The following is a 23,598-nucleotide window of genomic DNA, read 5'->3' on the forward strand; positions in this document are numbered from 1 at the left end:
ACATTAAGATTAGAAACTGCATAACGTTAAAAGTAGAAACAGCATTTGCAGTTTAAGATTAGAAACAGCCATTTGCTGTTTCTAATAGCAGATTTCTAACATTCTCCCACTTGACCTGACTATTCATAATATTAAGTGTTGAACATCATACTATGATAAATTGCTGAGAGTTATGGCGGTTGTGCACTATTAATTCAATGCATTCCCTTCCATATACTACAATACCAGCAATCCATCAATTCATACTCATAATTTATATAAAACAGCATAATGGTCCACATAATGTCTTATATCATAATGATTAAACATAATATCTTTATAAGACTCTTTCTTGTTTAAAATTACATAAAATACGTACTACTACATTAAAACAAGAGACACATAATTGTATATCAGAAACACATAAAAGAGCTCAGAATGTCACACATCAATTATTATTAATACAACCAAGACCCATTCTTTGAACATGTTCCTTAAATTGTCTTGGTTGTAACCCTTTCGTCAAAGGGTCTGCAATCATAAGTTCTGTCCTGATGTGCATGATTGACACTCTTTGTTTCTGAACCTCATCTTTCACAACAAGATACTTCAGTTCTATATGTTTGGCACCTTTAGAGTACTTGTCGTTCTTTGAGAAAAATACTGTTGCAGAGTTATCACAATAAATTTTCAGCGGCTTGCTAATGGTGTCGACAACCGCAAGTCCTGAAATAAAGTTCCGCAACCATAATGCATGAATTGTGGCTTCAAAACATGCCACAAATTTTGCCTCCATAGTGGATGAAGCAACGATAGTCTGTTTCGCACTTTTCCATGATATGGCACCTTGAGCAAACATAAACAGGTAACCAAAAGTCGATTTTCTAGTATCGATACATCCAGCAAAATCTGAATCTCTATATCCAATCACCTCCGCTTCATTGGATCTTCTATACATGAGCATGTAATCTTTCGTGCCTTGTAAGTACCTCAAAACTTTCTTTGCAGCTTGCCAATGTTCTCTTCCTTGATTACTTTGATACCTCCCTAACATACCGACCGCAAAGCTGATATCCGGTCTAGTACAGGTTTGAGCATACATTAGGCTACCAACAACAGATGCATATGGAATTGATTCCATTTCCTTTCGTTCAACATCATTCTTAGGACATTGCATGAGATTGAATTTATCACCTTTCTGTACAGGAACTGTTCCAGGTGAACACTTACTCATTCCAAATCTCTCTAGAATCCTTTCGACATATCCTTTCTGAGACAATCCCAATATTCCTTGTGATCGATCACGGAATATTTCTATTCCAATCACATAGGATGCCTCTCCCATATATTTCATTTCAAAGTTCGTTGAGAGAAATTCCTTAGTCTCATGCAATATACTTAAATTATTTGCAGCAAGCAAGATGTCATCAACATAAAGGACCAGATAAATAAACTTGCTCCCACTGATCTTTTGGTATATACAGTGATCAACCGTATTTTCCTTAAAGCCAAAAGATGTAATAATGGTATTGAACTTAATATACCATTACCGGGATGCTTGTTTAAGCCCATATATTGACTTCTTAAGTTTACACACCAATTGTTCTTTACCTTCTACAGAAAAACCCTCAGGTTGATCCATATAAACATCCTCATCAAGATCTCCATTCAGAAAGGTTGTTTTCACATCCATTTGATGCAACTCCAAATCATAATGAGCTACTAATGCCATTATTATTCTTAGTGAGTCCTTTTTCGAAACAGGAGAAAATTTCTCCTTGTAATCAACACCATCTTTCTGAGTGTAATCCTTAACAACAAGTCTCGCATTATATCGTTCGATATTACCACTAGAGTCGTGTTTGGTTTTAAAAACCCATTTGCATCCGACTCTTTTACAGCCATGTGGTAACTCAACGAGATCCCAAACTTCATTATGTTGCATGGATTTCAGTTCTTCTTTCATGGTATTAATCCATTCCTTTGACTCTTTACTTTCTACAGCATGTGAAAACGAAACTGGATCCTTATTGATTCCAATATCATAATCTGATTCTTGCATATAAACCACATAATCATTAGAAATAGCTGACCTACGATTTCTTTGAGGTCTTCTTAATGCTACTTGTTGTGGTTCATGCATATCAGCATTATGTAAGTCATTTCCTTCAGGAAGTACTTCTTCATTTATATGTTGTTCATTATCATCATGCTGTTCTACAACAGCTGGAACAACATTTGGAGTAATAGTAGATGGAGGAACTATTCTAGGCAATGTAACATTTACCCTTGTTTCCTTTATTTCTACTATTTCTCTTCTTGTACTCCCACTGACTTCACCATTCTCAATGAATCTTGCATTACCAGTTTCTCCAATTCTTGGACTATGATTAGGACAGTAAAACACATACCCTTTAGATTTCTCAGGGTAACCTAAAAAATACCCACTGATCGTTCGAGAATCTAATTTCTTTTCATGTGGATTATAAATTCTCGCTTCTGCTGGACAACCCCAAACATGCAGGTGTCTTAAGCTAGGTTTCCTGTTAGTCCATAACTCAAAAGGAGTCTTTTGAACAGCTTTACTAGGAACCCTATTCAACAAATAATTAGCGGTTTTGAGAGCATACGACCACAAATTCTTAGGTAGTGTAGAATCTGACATCATACTCCTAATCATATCTATTAACGTCCTATTGCGCCTTTCTGCTACACCATTTTGCTGTGGTGTACCTGGCATTGTGTATTGCGCACATATGCCATGACTTTCGAGGAATTTTGCAAACGGACCTGGACACTGGCCTGACTCATTATATTTACCATAATATTCACCACCTCTATCAGACCTTATGATTTTCACCTTTTTATCTAATTGCTTCTCAACTTCCTTTACAAACGTCTCAAGGACATTCACAGATTGAGATTTTTCATGAAGCAAATAGACATAACCATAACGGGAAAAATCGTCAATAAAAGTGATGAAATACTTTTCTCCATTAAAGGCTGAAGTGTCCATAGGTCTGCAAATATCAGTGTGTATCATTTCAAGAAGCTGGTTGCTTCTAGTGGCTCCTTTCTTATTATGTTTGGTTTGTTTACCTTTAATACAATCCACACATAATTCTAGATCACTAAAGTCCAAATTTGACAAAATTTCATTACTTACTAATCTCATCATTCTTTCTTTGGATATATGACCTAGTCGTTTATGCCACAAGAAAGCAGAATTTTCATTCAACATGCTACGTTTACATCCAACATTATTTACTACATTCAACAAGGAATTCGCATAAGTGTCATTCAGTTTCAATTTATATAATCCATCAATTAGAATACCAGAACCAACATTATCAGTATTCTTATATAAATCAAAACAACCAGATCCAATCATACATCTAAAACCAGAAATATCCAATTTACTTACGGAAATAAGGTTTCTAGATAATGAAGGTACATAAAGGGTACTGTATAAGTCTAATACATATCCACTTTCTAGAATTAGACTATAAGTCCCAATGCCTTCAATTGAAGATTTCATTCCGTTTCCCATAAAGAGAAAACGATCTTCATTTGGATTTATGGTTCGGATCGTAAGAAATCCCTGCATATTATTGGAAACATGAGTTGTAGCACCAGTATCAAGTCACCATGTATTAATAGGAACTTCAACTAAATTTGATTCAAAACATACGAAAGATAGATAATCACCTTTCTTTTCGAACCAAGCTTTCCTTTTCGGACAGTCACTTTGATAATGTCCTTTCTTTTTACAGAAATGACATTGAACATCCTTTAGTTCCTTCTTTTCCTTATCCTGCCCATTCTTAGCAGGTACCTTTTTCTTCTTGAAATGACTTGATTTTCCTTTCTTTTCTTTACCAGCTTTATTACTCACAAAACTTACTGAGTGATTCACTTGATTTTTCAACCGTCCTTCTTCCTGAACAAGTCTACTGGCCAATTCATTAACATTCCACTTATCCTTTATAGTGTTATAGTTAATCTGAAAAGGTCCATATTCAGAAGGTAGCGAGTTCAGGATGGACTGGACAAGAAAAGAATCCTCTACTGTAAGTACCAGGGAGTTTAACCTTGCTTCAAGATTAGTCATCTCTATAATGTGCTCTTGCATAGTTCGCGACCCATCAAACTTCATGGTCGTGAGTTTTGCCATAAGAGTACCAGCGAGTGACTTATCAGCTGAACGAAAACGCTCTTCCACAGACTGCATATATTCCTTAGCACTTTTTGTTTGTGGAATTGTTGACTTGATGTTGTTAGCAACAGTCATCTTAATAAACATAAGGCTCAATCTGTTACTGCGTTCCCATGCTTTATGGTGTGATTTTTCTGCCTCAGTACTATCTTTTGTAAGAGCAACAGGTTTATCCTCAAGGAGTGCCAAGTCAAGATCCTGAACACCTAAATGGAAATTGACTTGTTCTCTCCATTCAGAAAAATTAACACCAGTGAACAATGTAACAGATGAAGCATGTGTATTCATGGGAACTCCTGCAAATTAAAAATGAAATAACTATAAGCTCATAACTAACGCGATTCAGATGTAGACATAATAGTATAATATAGCACTCCTTTGGGTAGATACTATCCTATACTTAACATAATTAAATACCAAAACATAAGTAGGTAACAAATATGTTCAATTAAATAGAACTGACATCTTTGGATGATCAATATTTATTTAATCAAAATATCTATTAAACCTCATCATGTCAACTAGATATAGAACAAGACTTTCCTTTGGGTAAGTTCTCAGGTTCTATCATTAGTGACGCCAGTTTTAATTGGTATTATTATAACTGGCAATTTCTATCAATAATCATTATGTCACTTATGCACTAAATGATTATTCTGATTTTGACCACTTTGGTGATTAACAAAATCATAAATCTCATGTGCATAAATGATTTATAACACATACTTTATGCAAAACAATCAGTCACAGAACAATTACTTTTATGCCCAAATTTCAAACGTCAATCGAAACTGTAACTTTCCTACAGGAGTTCTACTCAACTCTGTACTAAAAATGATTGCTTTGTTAGTCTTCTTACAGTGCACAAATTCGACTATCTACCAGGATTCAATAACTTATATTCACCGCATTTTAATACATTCATTCCAACATACACAGCGAACACACAATGATATGGTGAATAAATAAATTGTGAGATTCATATATGCAGGAATTCTATATCACAGGGATCCCAAATTTTATTAAGCCTTATGGATCCATCATTATATGGCATCTCTAGGTGACCTAGACGGGCCTGTTCATCATTCAATGGTTGCCCTTTTTGTGAAGCATGCGTAGGAAAGAAGAACAACGAAAGGATGCAAACAGGGGTCAATAGGCGCATAGTCAAAGGACTCAGGAATATTGGCAACACTTGCTTCTTCAACTCCGTTATGCAGAATTTGCTTGCGGTGGATTTGTTTCGTGATCATTTCATGAAACCCCCACAATTTCCCGAAGGCTCAATCACATGAGTAAAGCACAGAACAGATCAATTGCAATCATAGGAAATATTCAGTTATTGATTGGTGGCTCTGATACCAAAATGTAAAAAAAAATTCCAATTAACAGCCCAAAGATCATCAATACCGAATATTTCACAAACAGAACTTAATATGATCTATTGTTTAAGATGACATACCTTGATTAACAGCGGAAGATGTAATGGCTGCCATCTTCTTTCTTCTGACTCCTGATGGTTACTCTTCTTCTCAGAATTCGGTTTCTCTTTCTAGCCCTGTTTCTTTATGCGCTTCTTGATGGAGAAGAATGCGACTCTTGGGAGGGAGAGAGAGGACCCAATCCTTTATATATCATTTAACTCTAATCTGGTACGTCCATCATATACCAATTCAACGCTTAAGATTAATCACAGATCTAATGCTTTAATTATAGAATGATCTATCGGGTCACATTAAGATTAGAAACTGCATAACGTTAAAAGTAGAAACAGTATTTGCAGTTTAAGATTAGAAACAGCCAATTTGCTGTTTCTAATAGCAGATTTCTAACATTTCTCGCTCTCAATCGCCAACAATTTCAGCACTATTTTCTGCAAACGGGTCGTCATAAATAATTAAAATTGAAACTTCTCCAAATGGGTCACCTTCAATGATTAAGATTGAGAGTTGCGGGTGACTTTACGTCAGCATAACAGAGAAGGAGAAAAATATTAATGTGTTCAAAATTTAACACCATAGATTCCTTTCAAAACACAACATAAAAATATCCATAGAGTACTTGATTCTAGAAAGCTCCAACGCCATAAAAATATCCAGAAAGTACTGAATCTAAAAAGCTTATTCTTGGAAATTGTTTTAAAATACTTTAAACCCTAAAAAGCTTGGAAAATTAAAATAAATCTACGGCAATGCACATTAGATAGCGACTGAGAAAACAGTAGAGCGGAAAAGTATAGAAGGATTCCAAAACGTTGTCTGTGATATATGAAGTAGAAGCAGAATATACAAAATGGATTCCACAACGTTGTATTGTTTCTTAAAGATAACCCCAACAGTGGCATACACACAGGGGACTGAATAATTATTTATATTGTCGTTAGAATTTTTATAAATATTTTTTTTGTCGTTAGAATTTTTATAAATATTTTTTTGTCGTCGTAAGTATGGTGGTACTAGGTTTTTGTCATATCTAGTTTATCACTTCTATTTTGGTTTAGACTTTACATCAAGAAGTATTAATTATGGTCTATCCACTACTTCTTTATGGTCTATCCAAAATTGGTGAGCTTAATTTTTTTTTTTTAACTTTGAGAAGACTATATTTTCATCCTATCTAATATAAAAATCTTCATAAAATTTTTAACAAGATCAAATCCAACGTTTGTTCTTAAACTTACCTGTTAAATTTTTAACAAGAAAAATGAGCATATATCTATCCTATCCATATGTAAGTTTATCTTCTTTGTACATATTTTTCCATTCTTCAGAGCTCATTTCAAGAATACATAAGAAAACACCGTGAAATTATTAAGATATTTAGAACCACAAATACCTGCAAAACATTGTGAAGTTATTAAGACATTCAGAACAACAAATACCTGCCAAAACATTGTGATTTTCTTCTGTTGGCATTACAGTCACCCAGGAATATCGCAGAAGGTGCCAGTGAAGGGATCACATAGTTGTGCGTCCATCGGAACAAGTGTTGGTGGAGGGTGCCGGGTTGAAGGACATTGTCATTGACCCAGCTAACTGCGTTGGGGCTCACATCTTCCAATAGATAGTTCTTTATCAGATGATAAAAATGGTTTTCCAGACTGACTGTAATATATGTCACCTCATCCACAACGCTGCTAAATTTTCGTATTCCTGAATATGTTGCGTTTTGGTTTATAGTTTCTCAATAGTGTGTTGTCAACCTTTTGGTCTACTAAAGCATCTGATTTCCAGGAGACAGTGCAGCATCACTTGACGGTAAACCCAAGTATTCTGCGCTTTTATTGGTGGTAGTTACTGCTCATTTTATGGTTTTCATATATGGTGATATATTTTTAAATTTAAAAAAGATAATCCTAGAGGTTTAGAGGTTTAATGAACATTTCACTTTACAATAATTGTAAAATAAAATTTAAACTAATGAGATTGCAGATAAATAATTACCAAAATACTTTTGGTAGTAATTACATAGGAGAAGTTTTGCCTACGTGTTTTTGATATTAGAAATGGCAAAGCTTCTCCTATGTGATTACTACGGAAAATATTTTTTATCAAAAGATAAATAATTTTCAATATTTATAAAAAATAATAAAATTCAATTCATAATGTTAAACCATGTAGAAGTTGCAAAAAGAATTGGGTTAAACAAAATAATAGGCAAAATGAAATAAGTAATACTCTGCTTGCAGTTTTGGGTATGTGGTATTGATAGCCATGGTATTGGCTCATACTATTATAACAAAGCCTATTTATATTTTAGGAATCTCCATAAAAAAGTGGAAGTGAAGCTCCATGGTTAAGAATCTTGTTACATATATTTTTTAATCTATTTCTTTTATCATTAATAATTATTATTAGCATTATTGTTTTAAATAAAGTTATAATTTATGTAATTTTTATGTTTTTTTGTAATTTTTATAAACATGAGATGTATGATGAAGAAAGTGTTCTCATGTTTATCATGAATTGATGTCTATATAGATTTACTAGCCATTTAATTTATATGGTTGTGCTAGTGAGATGTTATTTATCAATAATAACTTCAAATATTAAATACCACTCATATCCATCTTAACTTTGAATCTATAAAACAACATGAGGGATCAAATTTCTAAAGGTGCAAAATTTTCCTCAAATTTTGCACACAAAATCCCTCTAAGGGTTTGATAGATCTAACAAAACTTTCCTCAAATTTTACACTCAAAAATAAAAATTGATCCCTGTGAGACTTGATAGATCCAGAGTTAAAGATGGATTAGGCTAGTTCTATATATAGATCTAGAGTTAAGATGGATTAAGCTAGTTCTATATATACCCCCTCTAGTTTTGAACCTGTGACTTTAATTCTGAATCCCTATGACTCTTAATTATGAATTTATAAAGCAACGTGAGAGATCAAATTTCTCAAGGTGCAAAATTTTCCTCAAATTTTTCACTCAAAAAGAAAATTGATACCTCTAAGAACTTGATAGATCCAGCAAAACTTTACACTGAAAACAAAAATTGATCCCTAAGGACTTGATAGATCCAACAAAACTTTCCTCAAATCTTACACTCAAAACAAAACAAAAATTGATCCCTAAGGGCTTGATAGATCCAGCAAAACTTTCCTCAAATCTTACACTCATAACAAAACAGAAATTGATCCCTAAGGGCTTGATAGATCTAGAAAAAATTGAGGACCCTCTAGGGACTTGATAGATCGAGAGTTAAGATGGATTAGGCTAGTTCTATATATACCCCCTCTAGTTTTGAACTTGTGACCTCTTAGGAGCAAACACATGCTATTAACCATTAGGCCCACTTAAGATATATATATATATATATATATATATATATAGCCCAATGGTAAATTAAATAATTTACGTCAATTTTATTTTAATTATTAATTCCTTTTTATTTATTTTTATATGTTTTGCCTCATTCAAAATGTTTATATAACATAACATAACAGGACATTACAACATCTCTTCCATACTAGGTTGTTGAGCCCATTTTGATGCAACTAACCAGCTTAGATCCATCTTAAATTTGGATCTACCAAGCCCACAAGGATCAAGTCTAGAGTTAATAATATAACAGGACATTACAACATTTCTTCCATACTAGGTTGTTGAGCTCATTTTGATGCAACTAACCAGCCTAGATCCATCTTAAATTTGGATCTAAGCCCACATGAATCAATTCTAGAGTTCATATGGATCTAAGTTGATACTCTTGCATTCTATAATTTAAATAGGATTCATATAGAAAACAAAATGGAAAAAAACATACATTATAAAAAAATGGAGCCCAAAAACCACAAACCTTAAATTATTAATTTTATTTTATATCTTATTTTTATTTGATCGAGTCAAACTATTCACATAATATAACATAACATTAAAGTATCACTTCCAGAGCATCTCTTGGTGCAATGAAAGATAAAAATAAAAATAACCTTGTTTGAGTTAAAATCATGTAAATTTCAAATGATTAATGGTGCAAAATAAATTATTAAAAATATAATGATTTTAAATTTATTTTCATAATCTAAAATCACTAAATCTTTATTTCAAATGGTAAATAATTCATTTTGTTTCCGTTGAAGTTGTTTTTTTATTAACTAAATATTTATTTTTTAAAATTTTAAAAGGACACATGTCAATTCCATGCCGATCTTTACTTCAAATGGTAAATAATTCATTTAGCTCCGTTGAAGTTGTTTTTTTATTAACTAAATGTTTATTTATTTTTATTTTAAAAGGACCATGTCAATTCCAAATTGATCATAGATCAATGGCACATATCATCATATTGAAAACAAATTGTGGTCAAATCTTGGTTTGTGTTGCTTAAATTAATTTTTTGACTGCATATATGGATTCAACAAGTTGAAAATTCCTTGGGGCTATTGGATTGTGAAAAGTTCACATAGGCGGAAAACCTTCCAAATATTCTAACAAATAGCCTACTTTGTTAAGATTTATCTCTAAGTTAGCTATGCTCTTTTAATTAAGTCATCTCAAATTAATTAATTAAAGAAAATGTCATATCAACACATGTCATAAGTCATGGTATTGACTCATGATAAAGTTAAGAATCGTATTTGGCTATTAAAGTTAAGAATCATGGTATTGGCCCATAGTAAAGTTAATTCATATTTTCATGTTAAAGGGGGGTGAATCTCCATGGTTAAGAATATTGTTACATGTTGTGAACTATTGTCTAAGTGCCTCCAGGTTTTTCAGTGTGTTGAATCCATATATGCCATAAAAAAAATCAGTTTAAACAACACTAGTCAAGATTTGACCACAAATTTTTCATCCTGCTAAAAACTTTAGAAAATATAAAGTATAATAGATAGACAGTCAATCTTAACCCTTGATTTGTGCATACTACTATGTATATTTCACCATATGCTATGGAGGTTAAATATCTACCATCCACCTAATAATCATTGATAATTAAATTAAAATTTTGGAAGGAAATAGGCAAGCCTATTGGAGTAATTAATATATAGTACGATAACTATTAGTACACCTATATATTATTATATGGCATACTCAAAATGGTATTTTTTTAATAAAAAAATTATGCTTAATTTGAACCAAAATCCAACAAAGATTTTGGAAAAAATGAGTTTAAGTTATTTAGAATTAAAGTGCCACGGGGATTTTCAAAGTGTTGAATCCACTTATGCATTCACAAATGTATTTCAAGCAACAAAAGATCACAATTATGTCTCAAATTGCATCATTTTTTTCAAGGTGTTGAATCCATTTATGCATTCAAAAATGTATTTCAAGCAACAAAAGGTCACAATAATGTTTCAAATTGTATCATGGAATTTCAGTGAGAAGATCTAACATGAGCTAAGAGGGATCAAATTTCTTCATGTTCAAACTTCTTTAGAGTGCAAAATACGATGTGTAATTTTCCTTGTTTAAATTATATTTTTGAATTCTATATATAATATACATAGGACCAAATAAACATTTTAACCAAAAAAACATTTTTTTCATGATATATACATAAAAAAATTAAAATTATATATAATACATACATCATTTCCATTAAAATATTTTTCATGATATGCACATCTAGACATTTTATCAACTCAAATTAAAATGGTTTTTTATTATTAATATATTTTTAAGTATATGTCAATATTAATTCGTATTAAAATATTTTATTGATAAACCACATTGAATATATTAACTCGAGATCTATCAAGAGTTGAGAGGGATCAAATCTCGAAGAGCTATCAAGAGTTGGGAATGATCAAATCTCTCGAGGTGCAAACATTTCTCTCTCTCTCTCTGCCCTCCAATCCTCTCACTATCTCCATCCCTTTCTCCTTCTTTGTCCCCCCCATCCATCTGTGTCTCCCTCTCCCTCTCTTACCCTTCTCTACCTCTCTCACTCATCTCCCTCTCTCTCTCTCTTCATTCCTCCTCTCCCCTCTCCTTCAGTTTATCTCAATATCTCCCTTGTCACTCCCCCTATCTCTCCACCTCTATCACTCTATGTCTTTGTTCTTCCTTCCCATATATATATCTAGAGTTAATATATATCATAATATATCATAATATATTATAATATAAAAAATTTAATGTTGTATTAATCGGAAGTTATTAAATTTAATAATATTAATATTATAATATATTAATATGAATATTAGATTTAATAATAATAATAATAAGAATATTAATCTTTTAATATTAATATTAGGGTTAATAATATTTTTTTACATGGTATTAATAATAATTTGGCCCATAGGCTTGGTATATAATTAGATATTGATTTCTAATCCTATTTGATATATTTTTATTTATTTACTATACCTCTTTATACCTCTTTTATATTTATTTATTTACCATGCATCTTTTATAAATATAAATATGGTATTTGGCCCCTCGTATTAATAATTATTTGTCCCGTGGCATTTGGCCCATAGGCTTCACCTAAATAAAACTTTTTTTTTTTAAGTTTTCTTTAAATATAAAGAGGTTTATGGAGTAAATATAAAAAGAGGTTTTATTTATTTACCATGCTTCTAGTTTATTTATATCTATAGATATGTGTGTGTGTGTGTGTGTGTGTATTTTACTTATTTACCGTAACTCTGGTTTATTTATATTTTTGTTTATTTAACATACCTCTTTTTTGAGTTTTCAAACCTCTTTATATTTTAAATTTATATTGTGTTTATACATAATAATAATTAGATTGATTTTTAAATAGGGCAGACATTAAATTAAAAATGTTAAATGTTAAACATTATGTTTACATTTACATGTTTATATTTTTACGTGAGATCTAGCAATATTTTTTTTACTTCTAATTACTTTAGAGCATATTCATTTTTTTATTATAGCTGACATAATTTTTCTATTTAGAACATAATTTATTTATATTATTTTAAAGGGGCACATGTCAACTCTAGTGAGGACGGACAAACTTACACATCCCCTCATACAGGGATGTCGAATGAGCTATATATATATATATATATATATATATATATATATATATATATATATATATATATTGGTAATATAAAATTATTACTAATATTATAGTATTATTTTATATTAAGTATAGCCTTGATGATTGGTTGAGTCTCAGTTGTGAAAGAAAATTTGTTATCGAGAGGTCAAGGTTCAATTATCTGGACACCCTTAGGGTCAAGCTTCATGGTTTCCTCGAAAGATGGATCTGTCTACTACAAATATCCAATGCACTAGGAGTCATCAATATCTGGGGTCCATGAACCACACACAAATATCTCTCTCTATATATATACATGTGTGTGTGTGTAATAATTAATTACACCAATAATACTCAAGCAAGTTTTAGACCTAAACATTCCACAATTGATCATTGTATAACTTTAATGCACATCATTGAAAAAGTTTGGGAGAAAAAGGAAGAAGTCTTTTCTTGATTTCAGAAAAGCGTTTGACACGGTTCATAGAGATAAGATTTGGCACAGAATGGAGGAACTTGGGGTTCCTAAACATTTGAGAGTAGTTGTGCATAGGTTGTATGAAGAGGTGAAAGTCAAAATTAGAACTTCAGCAGACATTTTTGAAAGTTTTAGAAGCGATATCGGGGTCAAGCAAGGTTGCCCACTGTCTCCAACCCTTTTTGGTTTATATATTGACAAGCTTGAGGAGTGGTTAAATTCGCAAGGGGGCGATGGTATCTATTTGTGCAAGTTTGTTATAAGGATTTTTTTTTTGCAGATGACCTTATTTGATTACTAAATCTGCTCTTGGTTTGCAAGAGCACTTACTATCCCTTGACCATTTTTGTAGAAAGGTGGGATGCAAGTCAATATTAGCAAAATGAAAGTAGTGGTTTTATCTAAAAAAAGAAAACATAACCAGCATAAGTTCTACTTTGAAGGAAAAATTCTAGAAGAAGTTGTGGATTACTAATACCTCATAATTGACTTCAACAAAAATCTAAGCTGGGATGGTTGTAGCAAAAAAATAACTTTGGAGGGTTGGAAAGCATTTTATGCTTTTCAAAATAGGTGTAGAGAGGCAAAGTTATGGGACTGGAAAACCACTCAAAGTCTTTTTGGACTTCTAGTGATTCTGGTGATTCTCTATGGTTGTGAACTCTGGACCAGTAGTGCATCCGACATGTAGTGAAAACAAATTGAGAAAATTCACAAGCGTTTGATAACAAACAAATTAAAAACTAAAAGTGTAGTTCCTTATGCTATCTTGTTAAGTGAAACAGGGGTTGCTCCTATTGAAGCAATTGCAATGGTTGGGGTCATAAGGTATTTAAAACCATTTGAGCAAATGGAAGAGGGCATATGGCCTAAGTTTTTCTTTAATAACATATTGTGCAAAAGAAAAAAGACTTGGATGCAGCAAAATAACAAATGGTTTAGTAAATGGGGTATTTGCTTGAACATGTGTCCCATAAACAGTAAAGAGATTAAAGCTTTTGTTATGGATAAGTTCTACAAGTGTGCTTGGGATAAGGAGCTAGGGAGAAAGAAAAAGTACTATATTGACGTGTTTAATCCCACCCATAATCATAAAAAAAAAGCATACATAGAGGCGAATATTTCTTGGAGATCCAAATTCTTATTACTCAGTTAAGGACTAATTCTCATCAACTATGTTGTGAAACAGGGTGCTGGAAAAGGCCAAAAGAAGTGTGGGAGGAAAGAGTATGTATTTTTGTTCTTTTCGAAAAGTGGAAACAGAAAAACATTTCATTTTAGAATGTGAGGCCTTCAAAGACAATAGGGAAAGTTATGTAGATTTTTTTGGCAACTAGCTCATGGGATAATCTATTCAGCGAGGGGTTTGTCGAGAAGTTGGGAGCGTTTATTTAGAGGCTTCATAGGAAAAGGGTCAAATACATCAACTAGATGAAGAAGAAATATGTTCCATTGGCTATCTTTAGCCTCGTGGATGTTAAAATAACTTTATTTCTTTCTTTCATACAACGTGTGTTCATATTGGAGGATATATATTGAGGAGAAAATGGCATCATATATTGAGAATATATTAGGGGCTAAAGGGTTTTTATATTGGTAGGTATTAATAATGGAGCTCAAACTTAATGAAAAAATATAAAAAAGTATTAAAAAATGTTAATGAAAAAATGGATACTAGTGAAAGTAGAGACTTTTTAAATTGGAAAAGTGTATTGGGTTCGTATTGGTTTTGGAGTTTCACTTCATTCCAAAAACAACATCACATAATATGAATGCATAGTTTTTTCCAAAGGAAACATAACATGACATGAATTCAAACTCTAAAATCCTACACTCCCAAATAGAATATTCTAAATACCAAGTGTTAATAGTTTTTTGGGCATGTGATATTAGTAAGCCATAGCATTGTAACAAAGTCTATTTACAACTTAAGAATATTCGATAAAGTGGGTGTGAATATTTATGGTTAAAAATCTTATTACATGTTTTTTTTAATGTATATATATTTAACTTATATATTAATTTTTTTATATAATTAATAATATTAATAATAATTTTAAAAATAAATTTAAAATTTTTATTTAGTTTTTATGATTATTTAATCTTTGCAATGTCAAATATATGTATTTTGATATCTATTGGAATTTACTAGTCATTTAATTTATATCATTGCACTAGTATTATAATATAAGCATAGTCTAACTAATAGATAAAATAGTCATTTTATGGGTATTTTTTCCAATCAACTTTGCCATTCTAGTAAAGATTTTTAAGAATTATAAGTTTAAGTTTTTTAATTTGCAAAGTTCAAGTACCCTAAGTGTTTTTCAACTTAATTTAATTATCAATAAAATTTGATGGGTGGAAGGGATTTAACTTTTATGGAATAATCTAGAATAATATTATCATGTGATGTTGCTTTGGACGTTTCACTTGCACTCCACAATTTTTTTCCAAAAACATCACATGATATGAATGCATAGTTTTTTCCAAAAGCAACATCACATGATGTGAATTCAAACTCTAAAAGCCTACACTTTCCAATAGATTATTCCAAATAACATGTGTTATATGAATATGAGTTATGGTTTTTTGGGCATGTGGTATTAGTAAGCCATAGTATTATAACAAAGTCTATTTATCCCTTTAGAATCTTCGATAAAGTGTGTGAATATTTATGGTATGTAGTTTTTTTAATGTATATATGTTTAACTCATATAATAATTGTTTTATATAATTAATAATATTAATAATAATTTAGAATAAAGTAATAACTTAGTTAAATTTTATGATTATTTAATCTTTGCAATATATTATGAGGTAAGTGTTTTGATATCTAAAGGAATTTCTCATTGATTTAACTTATATGGCTACACTAGTATTATAATATAAACATAGTCTAACTAAAAGACAAAATGGCCATTTTTGGGTATTTTTCCCAATCAACTTTGCAAAAAAATGGTAGAGAATTTTAAGAATTATAAGTTTAAGTTGTTTAATTTGCAAAGTTAAAGTGCCCTGCATGTTGTTCAGGTATTGAATTTTGTTATGCATTCTGTAAAATACACACAAAAATAATAGGAAAATTTAGATAACTCATAATCACATTCGATTCACGACAAATACATTTTAATACAATTTTATTGACCCTTGGTTTTCATCTTCCAAGAAGTCTCTTGGACTTCGCATAACTTTTTGCATTCTCTTGAGGATTTTCACCTTCCTTTTAAGTGAATAAGCCAAGTTTGTATAACCCAAAAGGATTGTGCTCCCTTCCCCCTTCCCAATCCAAAGGGGTGTATACAAGTCTAAGAAGAGAGATGAAATATAAGAGTGTATGGCATCCAATGGCTAGATGTGCTCTCTGAAATGGTGGCTTAAGGAAGACCACAAAACTAATGAAGTAGTAGAAGCCAAATTATTTTATCAATAGTGGTTTAAAGTTGTCCACCAACTTTGGAACCTAGCTCAAAGTAGTTCCTAGAACAATTCAGAATCTGGCTAGAAGTTAAAGTCTTTTGCAAACTGGAATTGCTCCATAATGATCATTTAAAGATGACCAAAAACTAATGAAATGTATAGTAGAACCCAAAGTCTTCTACATGTGGTGGTTTAAGGCAAACCATCAACCAAATCACCTTTAAGGAACATGAAGATGTCTCTAGCTACAGTTCCAACTATAACATTAGTTGACTCTAACTTTAGGCTCTAGTAGCTAGATCTAGTTCAAATTGTGGCTCAAGGTCACTTGATATATCTTTGAAGCTAGTAGTTGACCATCAATTCCCCCTATCAAATACAAAAGGAGAAGATATATATATTTCCACTACAAGATGTGTCAATACTCAAGAATGAACTTAGAGGTATGACTAATATATCTTCTTGGTTGTTGAATAACATTACCAAGAAGTAATCCATCCAAGGTGAATTTGTGTTTTTGCATGAGTCTTGTGTTTGGAACATTTGTGTAAATTGTGATTATGTTTTCTATAATGCTAAGTGAAACAATGAAGATCAAAACACTAATCTTTCACATGGCCAACCCGATCACAATGTTGGCATTTAAAAATCTGAAGTGGTTGTGGAGGAGGAGCAAGATGTGGAGCAGGTGAGGATGAATTGTCTTGAAGGAACCTAGCACTTCAAAATTATATTGGTTTGGATTACAGTAGAATGTTAAAGGACACATTCTTGTCATATCTAAGGTTAGTTATGTGTTTTTTTCTAATAGGTTATTCCCAAGATTTGATCATAGGCTTACGAAGTGCAAGTTGAACCTCTCCACCTTCATGCAAATCTTCCTAGTACAAATATCCAGTGCACTATGAATCACCAATCTTTGGGATCCATGAACCACACACATAATCACATCTCTCTCTCTCTCTCTCTCTCTCTCTCTCTCTCTATATATATATATATATATATATACATATAATTGAGGTGTTTATTTTGAAACAAGGTTTTTAGAATTTAAATTTAATTATCAATAAATATTTGTTGGGTGGTAGAGATTTAAATTTTTATGGAATATTCATGGGGGATTCACTAGGGTAGCAACATTATACCACTTGCGTTCATATTGGAGGATATATATTGAGGATAAAATGACTCATATATTTAGCATATATTAGGGGGTAAAGGTTTTTATATTTGCAGGTATAAAAAATGGAGCTCAAAGTTAATGAAAAAATATAAAGGAATATAAAAATGTTAATGAAAAATGGAAACCTACAATATCTAGTGAAAGTAGGGTTTTTTTAATTGGGAAGTTGTATTTGATTTGTATTGGTAAGGGAGTAAATAATGTGATTTTTAAAAGTATTTTTCAATATGTATTCAAATTAAAGGTATTGTTTAGTATGTCATGGACGCACGTGATATGTCAAAGGTTCATTGAGTGAAGCCCCCATGGGAATATTCTAGAATATCGTTATCATGTGATGTTGCTTTGGATGCTTGACTTGCACTCCACAATTTTTTCCAAAAGCAACATCACATGATATGAATACATAGATTTTCCAATTGCAACATCACATGATATAAATTTAAACTTTAAAAGCCTACACTCCCAAATAGAATATTTTAAATAAAAGGTGTTAATGGTTTTTTGGGCATGTGGTATTAGTAAGTCATAGTATTGTAACAAAGTATATTTACAACTTAAGAATCTAGTGGGTGTGAATCATTTTTGTTAAAAATCTTGTTACATGTTCTTTTTAAATGTTTATAGGTTTAACTCTATATTTTTTTTTTTTTTATAATAAGAATATTATTAATAATTTAAAATAAAGTTCTAATTTAGTTAACTTTTTATGATTGTTTAATCTTTGCAATGTTAGATATATGTATTTTGATATCTATTGGAATTTACTAGTCATTTGATTTATATCATTGCACTAATATTCTAATATAAGCATAGTCTAACTAATAGATAAAATGGTCATTTTTGGGTATTTTTTCCAATCAACTTTGCCAAATTCTAGTAGAGACTTTTAAGAATTATAAGTTTAAGTCTTTTAATTTCCAAAGTACAAGTTCCCTAGGGTTGTTTAATTTAATTTAATTATAAATAATTATTTGATGGGTGGTAGGGCTTTAAATTTTATGGAATATTCTAGAATATTTTTATCATGTGATGTTGTTTTGGATGTTTCACTTGCACTCCACATTTTTTTCCAAAAACAACATCACATGATATGAATGCATAGTTTTTCCTAAAAGCAACATCACATGATATAAATTAAAGCTCTAAATAGAATATTCTAAATAACATGTGTTATATGAACATGAGCTATGGTTTTTTGGGCATGTGATATTAGTAAGTTATATTATTGTAACAAAGCTTTACAACTTAAGAATATTTGATAAAGTGGGTGTGAATATTTATGGTTAAGAATCTTGTTACATGGTTTTTTAAACGTATATATATTTAACTTATATATTATTTTTTATAATTAATAATATTAAAAATAAAGTTATAACTTAGTTAATTTTTATGATCGTTTAATATTTCTAATGTATTATGAAATAAGTGTTTTGATATCTATTGGAATTTACCAATCATTTAATTTATATGGATACACTAGTATTATAATATAAGCATAGTCCAACTAAGAGACAAAATGGCCATTTTCTGTGTGTTTTTTCTAATCAACTTTGCCAAAATCTCGTAGAAATTTTTAAGAATTATAAGTTTAAGTTGTTTAATTTGCAAATTTCAAGTGCCCTGCATGTTGTTTGGGTATTGAATATGTTATGAATTCTGTAAAACACAAAAAAAATAATAGGAAAAATTAGATAACTCATATAATCACATTCTATGCACAATATATACATATTAATACAATTTTCTTGACCCTTGGTTTTCATCTTCCAAGAGGTCTCTTGGACTTCCCATAACTTTTGGCATTCTCTTGAAGGTTTTTGTTTTCCTCTCAAGTGAATAAGTTAGGTTTGCATAACCCAAGAGGATTATGCTCCCCCCCCAACCCCCCTCCTATTTCAAAGGGGTGTATATGAGTCTATGAAGCGAGATGAAATATAAGAGTGCATGGAATCCAATGGCTAGATGTGCTCTTTGAAATGGTGGTTTAAGGAAGACCAAAAAGCAAATGAAGTAGCAAAAGCCAAAGTCTTTTATCAATGGTGGTTTAAGGTTGTCCACTAACTCTGGAACCTGACTCGAAGTAGTTCCTAGAACAATTCAGAATCTGGCTAGAAGCTAAAGTCTTTAGCAAAATGGAATTGCTCCATGATGATGGTTTAAATATGACCACAAACTGAGGAAATGTATAGTAGAACTCGAAGTCTTCTATATGTGTTAGTTTAAGGCAAGTCACCAACCAAATCATTATCATGGAACATTAATCTGTCTCTAGCTATAGCTCCAACTATAACATTAGTTGACTCTAGCTCTAGGCTCTGGTAGCTAGCTCTAGTTCAAGTTGTGGTTCAAGCTCGCTTGATATATCTTTGAATCTAGTAGTTGACCTTCAATTCCACCCCCCCCCCCCCCCCCCACCCCTAATCATAGACAAGGGGAGAAGATGAAGATATTTCCACTACAAGATGTGTCAATATTCAAGAATGAACTTAGAGGTATGACCAATATATCTTCTTGGTTGTTGAATACCATTACCCACAAGCAGTCCATCCAAGGTGAATGTGTGCTCTTGCAAGAGTCTTATGCCTGGAACTTCTATCTGAATGATGATTATGTTTTCTATAATTATCACAATGGTGAAGATCAAGACATTGATATTTCACATGACCAACCCAATCACAATGTTGACATTTAACAATATAAAGTAGTTGCGGAGCAGAAGCAAGATGTAGAGCAGGTGAGGATGAATTGTCTTGAAGGAACCCAAGACTCTAACACTAAATTAGTTTGGAGTACATCAGAATGTGAAAGGACACATCCTTGTCATATCTAAGACTAGTTATGTGTTCTTTTCTAATAAGTTCTTCCCAAGGTCTGAGGATGGGCTTAGGAAGTGCAAGTTGAACCTCTCCACCTTTATGCAAATCTGCTCTTGAAATGACCTCACTAATCTAATCAAGTTCTAATTGCTAATGGGAGTCTTTCTCTAACCTAAAAAGAGAATTGTTTTGAACATGAAATCATTCAGAATGATGAGTCTTTTATTGTATTTCATCTTATTGGAGTCGAGTTTCAAGATGGAGAAGCTTTATTTTCTCCTGTGCATCTAGTAAATAGGCTTGAACGTTTGAAAGTGGCTTTGTCAATTTTGGTTGTATTGTCAATAGTAGATAGGGTTAGGGTGCTCAATAACTCGAATAAATCATCAATTTTGGCCATTTTTTGTAATAGCTCAAGCTCAACGAATAGTGTAAAAATCTTTATAATTAACCCAATTCAATTCAAAACTATTGTTATGCCCCTCTCATTTCAATTTCAAATAGTTATCCTAATTGGAGACATGGGAATTTAAGGGAAATATCATAACTCACAATAGAATGAAAAATATCTTATTGAAATGGGTAGACAATAAGAAACATTACCTATTATAAAGTTCCATATGAAGGTTCTTATCTCAATATACATCCATAGCTCATTGTTGATACAAGAATGGCCCAAGAACACAATGCCTTTGATTAATCATTTTTGATGTGCCACAAATTGCTACAAAATTTGTTCAATTTTTTAATTGAGACGACCCAGCACAGGGAAAATTTAGAGAATTGAGCCTACTCAATAACTTTATATGCCCCAAATACCCATATTTTTCCCTTCCTAGAATTAGAAAGTTGTGTTTCTATGGAAAAAATTCAACGCCATTCACTTGTTTTTCGATACTATGAAAAAATATAGTTGGACTTCAAAGTTCGATCTAACTGTAAAATTGTACCACATTAAAATTCCTTTCACTAACTGTAAGCCCTATTTCACATGAGGAAAACATCAATGGGTCTAACAATCACAACTAGATTATCATGCACAAGAAATGTATTGGTTACCACTTTATTCACTATCGTTCCCAATTTTTATGCCATGGAATAACAATCTTAAGGTAAACGCAAACCAATATAAATATTGAATGGAAGCTAACAATCAACGGTGAGATAAAAAACCACGAATGACCTAATATGCCTCAAGCTACATTAAACATATTATGCAGGGTTCCATTAAACATTAGAGCAGTAAGGCTCTATATCCCCTCAGTCATATCATCCAAATTGTGCTTCCATTTTACATAGACCACCCCAAACATCTTTAGTTCATATGTGAGTTTACCCTTATGTTAAAAGTGCCACCAACGTTTGTAATTTAGCATTGATCATACCTCGAGCTAATAAAACTCAACTTGAATTCAATGTAGGAATGGATGGGCACTTGCAGACGAGCATTTCTTGTGATTTTACTGAGAGAGAAGAGAATTTTCTAGTTTTCTTGAGAGAGTTGGTGGAGAGTGAAGGGGAAAAATAACATTGGATGCACCAGCAATAAGAATTTCCTGACCAAGGAACAGGTCTACACAATTGCAAATAAATTCCAAAATAGTTGGACCACAAACCAAAACATTTACTAACCACCTAAGAACTTATGCAACCAACTCATTTTCAATGGATCACCAGCTTAGAGAGGTCACTAACTCAGGAAAAAATGGGGAGTTTGAGCAGGTTTTTGAGGTAATCGCTACAGATAGGGCCAAAAAACTAGTGGTCAAGGAAGGTTGTGGCTCAAACTTAAGAAGGGCAGGAATACATTTGCTCTTATACCATGTTAAACATGCACAAAAATAATAGACAAATACCATGTCAAACACACACAAAATAATAGGCAAATTTAGATAACTAGTTTGATCTCATTCTAGAGATACATATATTAATGCAATTTTACTAACCATTGGTTTTCATCTTCCAATAGGTCCCTTGGACTTTCAACTTTTGGCATTCACTTGAAGCTTTTGGCCTTCCTCTCAAGTGAATAAGCCAAGTTTGCATAACCCAAAAGGATGATATGCTTCCAACGCATTCAAAAACTCATTTTAAACAACAATAAATCACAATCTCACTCAAAATTGTATCTCCAAATCTTAGTGAAAAAGTTCATTTTGTCTATTAATTAGAATACTCCTTATAAAATATAGTGATATTTTATATTTAAATATTAGTTAATTAAAGATTATATATTAAAAATATATATTAATAGTTGATATATAGTGACTAATATATTATGATTTATTATAAATATATATTATCTACCTAAGTTAATATATATGCATCTTATTGGTAAGGATTTTTTCCGCAAGCCCTATTTTTTTGAATCCCTCGGTGTTCCTTTGCCTTTGTTGATCCTAGGGATTGTCCCTTAGATTTAGATGATATACATGAAATAGGAGGCCATATTCATGGCATCTCCTACATTTGAATGGGATGTGTTTATAGTCCAATGATTTTTGTTGCAATTTGCCATGCTAATAGATATCTATGGTGGCTAGTAGAGGCTTTGAAATGTTCATGTAGATGCTCATTTTGGCATACAAAGTGTATATGCATCTCTTTGTTGCTTCTGATATTTTGACAAAAATTTTGATTGTGTTCCTTATTCCTTCCAAGAATTACTCATTCCATAACTCCCTCAATGGTGAGAAGAACCTCGCCCACACGAGGGTTGCAAGGAAGTCCTCTTTTTTGGGATCATACTTCTCTTTCTAGAAACACGTGTATAGGCTTGTTTTGTTAAAGATATAGGGTCCATTCTCAAAAGCCCTAGTTCAGCCCTCCATATTTCTAAATATGCCTATAAAAAAGTTCTTTTCCTCCCAACTCCAACTTGACCACTGATGGGGAAGGTGTGAGGTTGCCCGAGCTATCCACCAATAATCCAGGATACTTCAACCCACATGTTATCTATGATAACCCTAAAGAAAAAAGATTAGTTTTGATTGGTCATTATAGATAGGGTTTTTTGGTCTAGGTTCATATGA

The sequence above is a fragment of the Pinus tabuliformis genome, chromosome 8, assembly GCF_031772625.1.
Source record: "Pinus tabuliformis cultivar Carrire ecotype Pingquan chromosome 8, CPIR1, whole genome shotgun sequence".
Classification (NCBI taxonomy): domain Eukaryota; kingdom Viridiplantae; phylum Streptophyta; class Pinopsida; order Pinales; family Pinaceae; genus Pinus; species Pinus tabuliformis.